Raw genomic sequence first — 10,026 nt, 5'->3', positions numbered from 1 at the left:
CATGTGCTAGGTGTGTTTAGACATTTGGAGACAAAGTGTAGAGCATCCATCTATGCTGCTCCCGCTTGCTTTGGCTTACGCACCTAGAGGCTGATAGGTGGGTCTGGTTGTGTTGTTGGGTTGCTTGTGAACTTGCACCTCTCGACTGGTCCAGCCGGCTCTTCTCCCTTTCCTCCTTGGAGCTGCTGTTCTTCAAGGACTGTTTGGAGTGGAACCTCTAAGGTTGCATTGTGAACTTTCAAAGGCACTAAAATTAATGGAGCAGAGAGATCTACTGAGAGAGGTAAGAAGAATTACCAAGACCTTAATAATAAATGTGTGTCAACAGCACTCAGGAAACATTTTCTCCTTCAAGCCTCTGACTTTCTAGTTTCTGCTTTAGCCCTCAAGTGCAGCTACCTTCAACAGGCTGTAAATTCAAAGGCAGCTTACCGGACTAAATTGCACCTTTAGTTGTCGGTGGACTCTGGTGGAATTTGAGATGAGGTAGGAGGACGTCGGGGTCACTTTGTGGTGTGAAAGTTTCATGAAGCTGAAGATGAACTTGGGGTTTAGAGTCAGGAGTGCTGAGTTGGGAATGGGTTCTCATGGATGACCAGGACAGATGGATGCTATTGGTCCTCAGTTGTTCACCCACATTCCACGGTGTTCCTGGACATATTCCTGAAGCTCCTCATGTAAGAAGAGGGAAGGCTGGGAACGAGGCTCAATTGGTAGAATTCTTGCTTAGCATGCAGGAGCCCCTTAACTCAGTCGTCAGCACCCCTGGAAGTGGAGCATGCCTGTAAACTCAGCATGCAGGAAGTGGAGGTAGGAGGATCAGAAGTTCAAGGTTATCTTTGTCTGAGCAATGAGTTTGAGGCCAGCTTAGGCTATGTGAGACTTTGTCTTAAGAACAAAACAACACAACATAAAGAAAACAAACAAAATAACTCCTAGAACCAGGCCGCTCTTATAATCTAACCTGAGGCCGTCTTCCTAGAGCTAGTAGTACGGCCTCCTTAGACTGGAGGGTCTTGGGTGGAGTTCAAAGGCCAGGGGGACCTCAGGCTTTCATGGCTTCTTGGCCATATTAACACATGGATCTCAAGTTCCAGAGGTCTTGGGATTTAGTCTGTCCAATAAAGACCTTTTGAAAAATTTATCAATAAATTTAATCTGTGTGTCTGTATGAGTATGTCTATATTCATGTGTGTAGGTACAAGTTGTATGCCATCATATGTGTGTGGAGCTAAGAGGATGACGCCAGATGTTTGATCCTTGACTCAGACCTTATATGAGATGAGGTCTTTTCTGGTTCTTCACCCACCCCAGGCCAACTGGTCTGCTGGCTTCTGGGGATTCTCCTGTCTTGGCCTTAATCTTGACTGCACACAGGTTCTGAGGATCTAAACTTAAGTCCTCATGCTTGAATGGAAAGTACTTTTTACTCACTGATCAAACCATCTCTCTTCGACCTATCAATACATTTTAAAATTTACAATCATTTATTTAGTTATTGGGTGGCACACATGTATAGAGGTCAGAGGACAACTTTCAGGAGTTGAGTCACTTTCTACCATGTAAGTCTAAGGGATAGAACTCAGGTCCCCGGACTTGGCTGCAAGTGCCTTTACCCAGGAGTCAGTCATCTCCTTAGCCCATGTTAATGAATTATTAAGCATGATATTTAGAGACTTCTTCCTGTTCAAGAATAATCCTCAGGTTCACAGGAAAGAATCACACCCTTTGAAATCTCCCTCCCCAGTTTTGCAGCAAGGTTTCCTGCTGGGGGATGGGCTGAGGTCCCCTGCTTCAGCCTTGGCTCTTTGTTTTGTCCCCTACCTACCCTGATTTTCCCAGGGTCGTACAGCCCCTCTTCACTATGGACACAACATTTTCCTGCAAGATATTTTCTTGCAACCACCAACAGCCTTTTAGTCTTTGGGAACCTTATTTAAACAAATTTGCATTAATAGCTCTTGGGGCCCCTCATTTACATACGTGTTTGAAAGGGCAGTAGCTTGGGGAATGTGATTTAAAAAAGAGAGAGAGCTGGTGAATGCCTTGGCATGGCATGCTCTGTGGACATGCCTGGGACTGTTAAAAAGTAGAAATTTAACTTTAGTAATGCGCCCATGTGCACTTATGGAGTCTGAGAAAAGAATAAAGGCATTTATTACTGGAGGAGGGGTAAGGGAGACAGAGCGCTAATTAAGACCGTACAATGAACCGTATTCTGAGCTCCTACTGGATCCAGTCTGGTGATAGGATTGTACAGGCAAGATTGCTCAAACTTTCAATCCGGAAAAAAAACAAAAAAATAAAAACGTAGGCCTATGGGTCCAAACACAATTTTTGAAAGAACAAATGGCAGGTTGTGGAGATGGTTCAGTGGGTAAGGTGCTTGCTGTCTAAGTGTGAGGGTCTGGGTTTGGGTTCCCAGAGCCTGTATAAAAGCTGGAGGCCAAGAGAATTCCAGAATTCTCTTACAGACCTGTTAGTCTGAGGTGTGTCAGGGAACAAGAAACCTCATCCCTGTTAAGGACCAACACCTGAGGTTATCTTCAGACCTCCACACGCCATGAGTGCGCCTACACACATGAACACACAACCATCTCTCTCTCACACACAAAGATACAACCCCCAATGATGTTTATATTATTTAGGTAGCAGGCTGGGTCTGTGGCGCTTGTATAAGTCTTACTGAATATGAATGTATTCTGTTTTATGTCATGAATTCTGGGGTAATTATTGATTAAGTGTAGCTCATTCTAAGTAACTTATTTATTAATTATTGTTGTTGCATGTGTGTATTATTATTGAGAGAGCTCGAGAGAGAGAATGTGTGCACATGCCACGGTGTGTGTGGAGTTCAGAGAACAGCCCTCGGGAGTCGGGTCTCCCCTTCCACCTTGCTTGGAGGCAGGGTGTCTCTTGTTAATGTGCTGTGTACTCCCAGCTGAGTGGGGAAGGGTGCTTGATGCCAGACAACCAGATCACTGAATTTCAAGAGGAAAGGATTAGAGGATTGACTCCTGCGAGTTGTTCTGACTGTCATGCATGCTGAAGCACATGTGCACACATACATCCACATATAACATACATAAGGAAATGTAAAAAAAAAAGTCTGGTCTATTACAGCATCTCTTAGCTGCTCTTTGTAGGGATAGATCATCTTAAAACCTTTTTCTGTTTTTTGAGACAAGGTTTCTCTGTGTAACCCTGGCTGTCCTGGAACTCACTTTGTAGACCACGCTGGCCTCAGACTCAGAGATCTCCCTGCCTCTGCCTTCTGAGTTCTGGGAATAGTCAGCTTATTTTTTTCTAGTTTGTGTGTATGTGTGTGATGTGTATGTATATGTGTGTGGGTATATATATGATATATCTGTGGAATGTGTGTGTGTGTATGTGTGTGTGTGTGTGTGTGTGTGTGTGCAGTACTGATAGAAGCCAGAAGGTGTCAGATTCCTTAAAACTAGAGTTTCAGATGATTGTGAGCCACCTGGCATGGGTGCTTGGAACTGAACTTGGGTCCCTTGAAAGAGCAGCAAGGGCTCTTAACCACTGAACTCTCTCTCTCTCTGGCCCCAGATCCACCATCTTGAATTGTGACCAACAGGGACCGTGGAGAGTTTTCCTTGTAACACTCCTCAGTGTGCTATATATAAACAAGCCTGTGAGAGCGGTATATGAGCTTGAGGGTGGGACCCTGGCATGGTAAGTGTCAGAATGTGCTTAATATCTTCCATATTAGCTTGACTCACTCTCGCTAGGATAAAAATACTTTTCTTCTATTTTGTACACATTGTCATGTCAGAGTAAAATAGTATACTGTAGTTACAGTTCCTTTTCTGGTTCAATGTTGTACTTTCCCTGCTAGTTATGATTATTTTTTATGGACATGTATATCTGTAAATAACAAATCCCTAGTTCTCTATCGGAGTTATAAAACACCCCTAAACCCATTTGAAATGGCCAGGTAGCTTATCAGTCATCCTAGCCCTCTCTTTTTTTCTTCTAAAAAATAAAAGGAAAAAAGAAGAAAAATAGTCTTTTTTTTTTCCTTTTCTAGAACTTTCTATGTCTGTATTTAGCCCCTCCTGAACTGTACTGAAATTTCTCTTCAGCACCATCTTTGGAATTCTGAGCCTGGTCTCTTAAAGGTCTTGTCTCTGTCGGTTGAGGTGCTATAACAAAATGCCACAGGCCAATCAATTTATCAAAACAAAGTTGACTGTCCATGGTCAAGTCCAATTGACAAATCTTGCATGCCTGAAGACGGCCATTTTCTAATCCATGGATCTTTCAATGTCTTCACTTAAAAAAGAACAAAAGGGCAAAGGAGCCTCTCAAAACCTTTCTCATAAAGCCACGCCCTACGCATCTCCTGTGCTGTCTGCCCACAGTGCTTGAGCAGAGACATAAAGAGGCAGGTTTTTAGATGCCAGCAGATTGAGCTTTGCTCATCAGTCAGCAATGAATTCTTTAATTTCTGTGATCTTCAGGTTGATGTCCCAGAGTGGAAAGCAAGTGACCCCTGGAGAGACAAGGTCACAGGGAAAGTGCCTCCCTCCCGTCCTCCACCCTTCCTTCTGCTCGCATTCCAAACAGCACATTTCCATCCTTTCTTTTCACGTTTTCATGTGTGTTGTTCCTGAGTGTGTATGGATGACGTCTACACACATGTGTGGATACGTGTACATGTGTGTGTGTGTGCGTGCATGTGGTGGACTAAGGCTGATGTCAGAGAATCATTCTTAATGGCTTGTCCACCTTATCCATAGAGGTCGGGTCTCTTTCATAAACCCAGAGCTCGCCAATATGGCTAGTCTCTCTAGCCAGCCTGCTCTGGGGATCCCTTCCTTTGCCCAACTTTCCAGACAGGAATTACAGTCTGGCTGCCATGCTCACTTGGCGTTTTGTGGGTTTCTGGGAGTCCAAACTCCGGTCTTCACATTTGTGCAGCAGGCACTTCCGTCGCTAAGCTATTCCCCAAGTTCCCATTTTAATCTTCAAATTGTAAATTTTCATGAGCCATTACATTCTGCCCGTTAGTACCCAGTGTCACAGTTAAGTGATTCCATCTTGCCGGCAAGGAACATTTTGATACTTAGGTCAGACAATGGCTTTTCGATGTTGAGCTTAAATAGTCTTTTTCCAGGTACTTTGTACATTCATTCTTTGGCCAACTTAATGACAGCAACAACGACAGATTTATTGGGCATTTGCCACGTGCCAGGTCCTATTCTAAGTGCATAACAAGTATTAATTCATTTAATCCTGCACAACGTGACGAGGCGGGCAGTATTAGTATTCCCAATTACAGCTGAAACAGCGGGTCTGAAAGGCCCGGAGTTCTGCAGCCGGGAATGGTGACATTCAGACTTCAGTCTTTGGATTAGTTACCTGTCTAGTGGCTAGACGGAAACAACCTGAGCAGGAAGGGTTCGTGTTGGCTGACACTGGGAAGGAAGGCATGGTGGCAGGAGCGTGGCAGCTGTCATAACGTCTACAGGGGAGAGGAAGAGAGAGGTGGATTCTGGGGCTCAACTCTCACTTCCCTCTCTGAACTTCTTAATGTGCGTGTGGTTTACACATGTGCATATGTGAATGTGTAGACCAGTGGTCTACGTCTGACGTCACCCCTGGGTATTCTCGGTCTTTATTTTTGAGGAAGGTCCTGTGCTGAACCTAGAGCTCCTGTCAATAGCGTGGCCGGCTAGTGAGGCCCTGGTATCTGTTTTTCTCCCGTGCTGGGATTACAGACTCTGTCTAATACAAGCAGCTTTTCCATGGCTGCCGAGGCTATAAACTCAGTTCCTCATGTGTGCAGCAAGCACTTTGCCCAGTCCGGTGCTTTCTCCTCTGTGTTCAGTCTGGGACTGCAGCCATGTAGAACAGCCCACGCAGTGTGCAACTTCTGTCTCCATTACCTTCATCTAGGAGCCCCTTCACAGACCTGCCCAGAGTCTTAACTACTAGGTGACCCTGGATTTTGTCAAGCTGACAATATTAAACACCACAGTCTAGAAATTAAGTATGGATTGTCTGCTGACATGAAATCTTGTGGCGATGGCTTCTGCGTGGCTTCCTTGGGGAAGCCCCAGACCCAGGCAGGCCTCCCAGGTGGAGATGTTAAGCATCGTAGAACCTGTGTCTAGAGCAGGGCAAGGATGAGGTGTGGATGGGACAGGCTCGAGCTGGTGCTTTGCTCCCTGGGGGAGAGACTCAGGGAGGCATCGCAGGCCTTCTGGCTATCCTTAAGAGCATCCCAGACAGGCCTGGGGGAAAGCGAGGATGGGCCTGTGCAAGTAACCTCAAGGACAGCCATGCTGCTCCACCTCAGTGGCCATGCTGGGTTCCCAGCAGGCCTCATTTAAACAGGCTGGCTTATGATAGCCGGGGCAGGCTCAGTGGATTGTGCGGGCAGCCAGGGATGCTGGGGGGCAGGTGTCCGCCTCTGAGTGTACAGTCATGCGGATCCAAGGACCCAGGCTGATATGAATGGAAAGCCTGGTGTTCACTTCCAATAAAGCCGACTGTCTGTTACCAGAACATTCCTGACTGGCCGTCCCAGGCTCATCAATTCAAATAACTAGCGAGAGGGAGAGCAGGGTGTGGATTCCCATCAGAGCTTGCTCTCTTTTGAGCAGGCAGAGTCAGGGAACAGCTTGGGAAAAGCAGACACTTTTCTAAGGAGTGAGCCTTCTAGGAACTGGCCAGGACACAGGAGGTTTCGGGGAAAGTCAGGGGCAGGGTGGAGGGGGACAGGACCCATACTATCTGACACTAGCTTCTTGGAGATCTCATCCTCCCATCCCTGCTTACAGTCCTAGAGGAGTGAGTTGAAAGCCATAGATGTTAAGAAATTTGTCCGAGGGGATATCGTGCATCTGTCTCCACTGCTCCTGATCTAATCCTGGCTTCTCTCCCAACTCCCAACCTGGCTGTTTCTCTAGCTCATTGCTTTGAGGTCCATGTTTCACAAGATACCTACTAGATGCTGTCTCCAAGGGTCACAGAGATAAACTAGTCTCACGACCTTGCTTGGTATCCTGTGAAGAAGCTAAAGGTTTTCCTGAAGCACAGCAGAGGGGGACCTGGGCGTCCTTACAAGGATAGAGTGACAGGTCATGCATTGTCAGTGCTTCCTCTGATCTACTGCTCCTGCGAACTGTTGAGGAACCTTCAGCTTGGTCATTTACCATATCGAGACCCTCTTCTGGGACAGGGAACGCGGCTTTGTTGGCAGATGTGTGCCTAGCATGCACGAAGTCCTGACTTCTGTCCCTAGCACATGACTGGATATGGTAATGCGCATGGCAGCCCAGTGCCTGGAAGGCAGGAAGGAGGATCAGAAGTTCAAGACCATTATCACCTACAGAGTGAGACTGTGACCAGCCGGGGCCGCATGAAGCCCTGCCTCAAAAAAAAAAAAAAAAAAAAAAAAGGCAGGAACTTCTAACTGCCCCCCCCCCCCAAACCCCACGTAACCTTCTTCTGGGCTTTTTGTTAGCATCAACAGAAGGTGATTCTGGGTAAGAGAGCACAAAACTTGAGCGCCCTTCTTCATGCGTGTGTAGCAAGCCCTCTCACCCACTGAGACATCTCCCTCACCTCTGCCAGGTTGTTGAGTTTAGAGGCTAATGACCAGTTCTGCAAGGTTTTTCTTTCTTTTTTTCTTCCCTCATTCTGAAGTAGAATGAAGGACTCCTGGATTAGACAGAGGAGTCTGGAATCATTTCCTCAGGCTTCATATGTGAAGACTCCAGTCTCACAGATGAGAAAGCTGAGGTGGAAGAGACATGAGCTGCTCAAGGTTAACTCACCTGTGCCACTTTGTAAACTAGGGAAGTAGAAAAAAACACTACGAAATCCTCCACCAGCCCTTAGCCACCATGGAAATGCTGACTGGGTAAATCCTGAGCCCCCTGGCATGATTTGTGGCTCTCCCTGGCCTCCCTCAGACAATGCTCAGGGAGGTTTTAATGACCTGCCTACCAGGCATTTCAGAATCATTCATTTACGAGAAGGCCAAGGTGCTCAGACTATAACTCCAAAGCTAATGTCTTTCCTGACTCTGGCAGCAGGAGAGCCAACGAGGGGAAGGAAGAGGGTGGTATCAGTCTTTGATTGCTGTCCTTTCGACCTCATGCTTCAGAAAGATGGACTCGGGATGGCTTTTTACACCTGCTTCAAAATGTTATTTCAGAGTGGGGAGTGAAGGAGCTTGACATACGCCAGTGCATCTGGCTGCAAAATCACTCCCCCGAGTTCCTGTGTTCTTGATCCTGAGGTCCGGCTCCTGCTGGGAAATAGTCGTGTGTGATGCTGAGCTGCAGGTGGAGGTGTGGGCAGGCATCGCCTCAGTGAGCCCTCTGTCTCTCTGGTCATGAGGAAGCTGAAGGATTAGGGAGGAGAATACAAGCTGGGAAAATGGGCAAAGGAAGTCGCGATTAAAATAAGACATGAAGTGCATTGGGAGCAAATCAAATGTTTTCTTCCTGGTCAACGGGATTAAGAATATACAGCGAAAACAAATAGATTTACTGGGCTGGGCTGGTGAACCCTATCTTGTGGTACACCAGGAAATGGCTTTGTTCAGGAGGAACAGAGTGCTCCAAGGGGAAATTGGACTTAATGCTTGTCTTCCTATGTTTTAGTTGACTAACTGCTTAGTATACACCTGCAAAACCAGAAAGGGAGAAGCCTGAGGCTTAACATTTTGTTTACCAAGTAACTTGAACTATGAATGTCTTCAGTGTGTGATCCAGCCTTTATTAAGAGCCTATTTTTTTCTCTAACATTTATGGCAATGTGTGGATGTGCTCCATGGTACTGTGACTTCTAACAAGTCACAGAAATGGACAAACAACCTCCCTCCTTCCCTCTTCTTAGTTCAGAGTTGGTTTCTAGTTTTGTTTTGTTTTTGTTTTTTTTTTCCAGGACTCCAGCTGTGTTGGTAGACTTCTTTTCCTCTGTGACAAAATATCCAAGCAATCCAGTGTGAAAGAAGAAAGCTTTTTTGACTCATGGCTTCAGAGGCTTCAGGCCATACTCGGTCAGGTGGTTTCATACCTCTGGGCCAGTGGTGAGGCAGGATGCCATGGTAGAAGGGACCCATAGAGTTATGCTGCTCACCCCCTGATAGGCAGGAAGGAGCAGGGAGGTGGGGTGGGGTAGGTGAAGAAGAGACTGATGAATCCATTAGTAAAGTTAAGGCCCTTGTGAACCAGTCACTTCTCAGTAACAGCATCAGCTGTTAATATGACTTTAACATTCTTCACACTCAAACTATTAAAAAGAACGTAGTTCATCTCTACCATAAACTCATAATAAATCCTCCTTCCAGAGAACCAACCCTTAGAGTGTTTCATTTGTGCTACTCGTCATTGTATTGCATCATATGTAGTTGAGCACTCGAGTGGGTGTGAAATTTCAGAATGATCTAATGATGGGGATTTGCCAGAGAGTGGTAACTATGACAATAATAATTGTATGCAACTATTTTAACAAGACACCCCTCCCCCTCCTTGATGAAGACTCATGGCCACCCAGCTAGCCTGTAGGTTTCTGCCTCTCTTGCAGCTAGTAGTTGATCATGGAATATAATAGAGTGCTTGGGAAAAGAAGTCCTTATCATTCTTAAAAGAAAGTTACCTGGGCAGGGAAGATGGTGCAGTTGGTAGAGTGTTGTGTAAGTACAATTTTCTGAGTTTGAGACCTAGAACTTACTTTAAAAAGCTGGGTTTATTAGCAAGTACTTGTAATCCCAACACTGAGAAGGTGGAGACAGGAGAATCCTTGGGCTTTCCTGAACAGCTAGCTTAGCTTATTTAGTAATTTCCAGGGTTTGAGAGACCCTGTTTCAAAAAACTAAAATGAAGAGTGCCTGAGGGACTCCAGCTAAGATTGACTTCTGTTTACAACCTCTGGCACCCTTCCTTCAAGGGGGGGTGGGATGGAGAGATGAGGAAGGGGAGAGACAGAGAGGGGGAGAGAGGGAAAGAGAGAAGGAGGGAGGGAAGGAGAGAGACTTTCCTT

The 10,026-nt window shown here is 46.0% G+C and overlaps 1 long non-coding RNA gene across 1 annotated transcript; it reads left to right on the top strand.

The window, feature by feature from the left end:
• Positions 1 to 352: 352 nt before the first annotated feature.
• On the top strand, positions 353 to 9,809 carry LOC126504959 (uncharacterized). Its single transcript, XR_007592768.1, has 3 exons — positions 353 to 486; positions 3,574 to 3,699; positions 8,929 to 9,809. It is a non-coding gene; the product is annotated as an uncharacterized lncRNA (long non-coding RNA).
• The last annotated feature ends 217 nt before the right edge of the window (positions 9,810 to 10,026 follow it).

Source organism: Alexandromys fortis, unplaced genomic scaffold (assembly GCF_014885135.2).
Source record: "Alexandromys fortis isolate MF-2015 unplaced genomic scaffold, M_Fortis_MF-2015_v1.1 scaffold_58, whole genome shotgun sequence".
NCBI classification, from domain to species: Eukaryota; Metazoa; Chordata; class Mammalia; order Rodentia; family Cricetidae; genus Alexandromys; species Alexandromys fortis.
The sequence above is the reverse complement of the archived record's forward strand: the minus strand, read 5'-3'. Positions and strand labels throughout refer to the sequence as shown.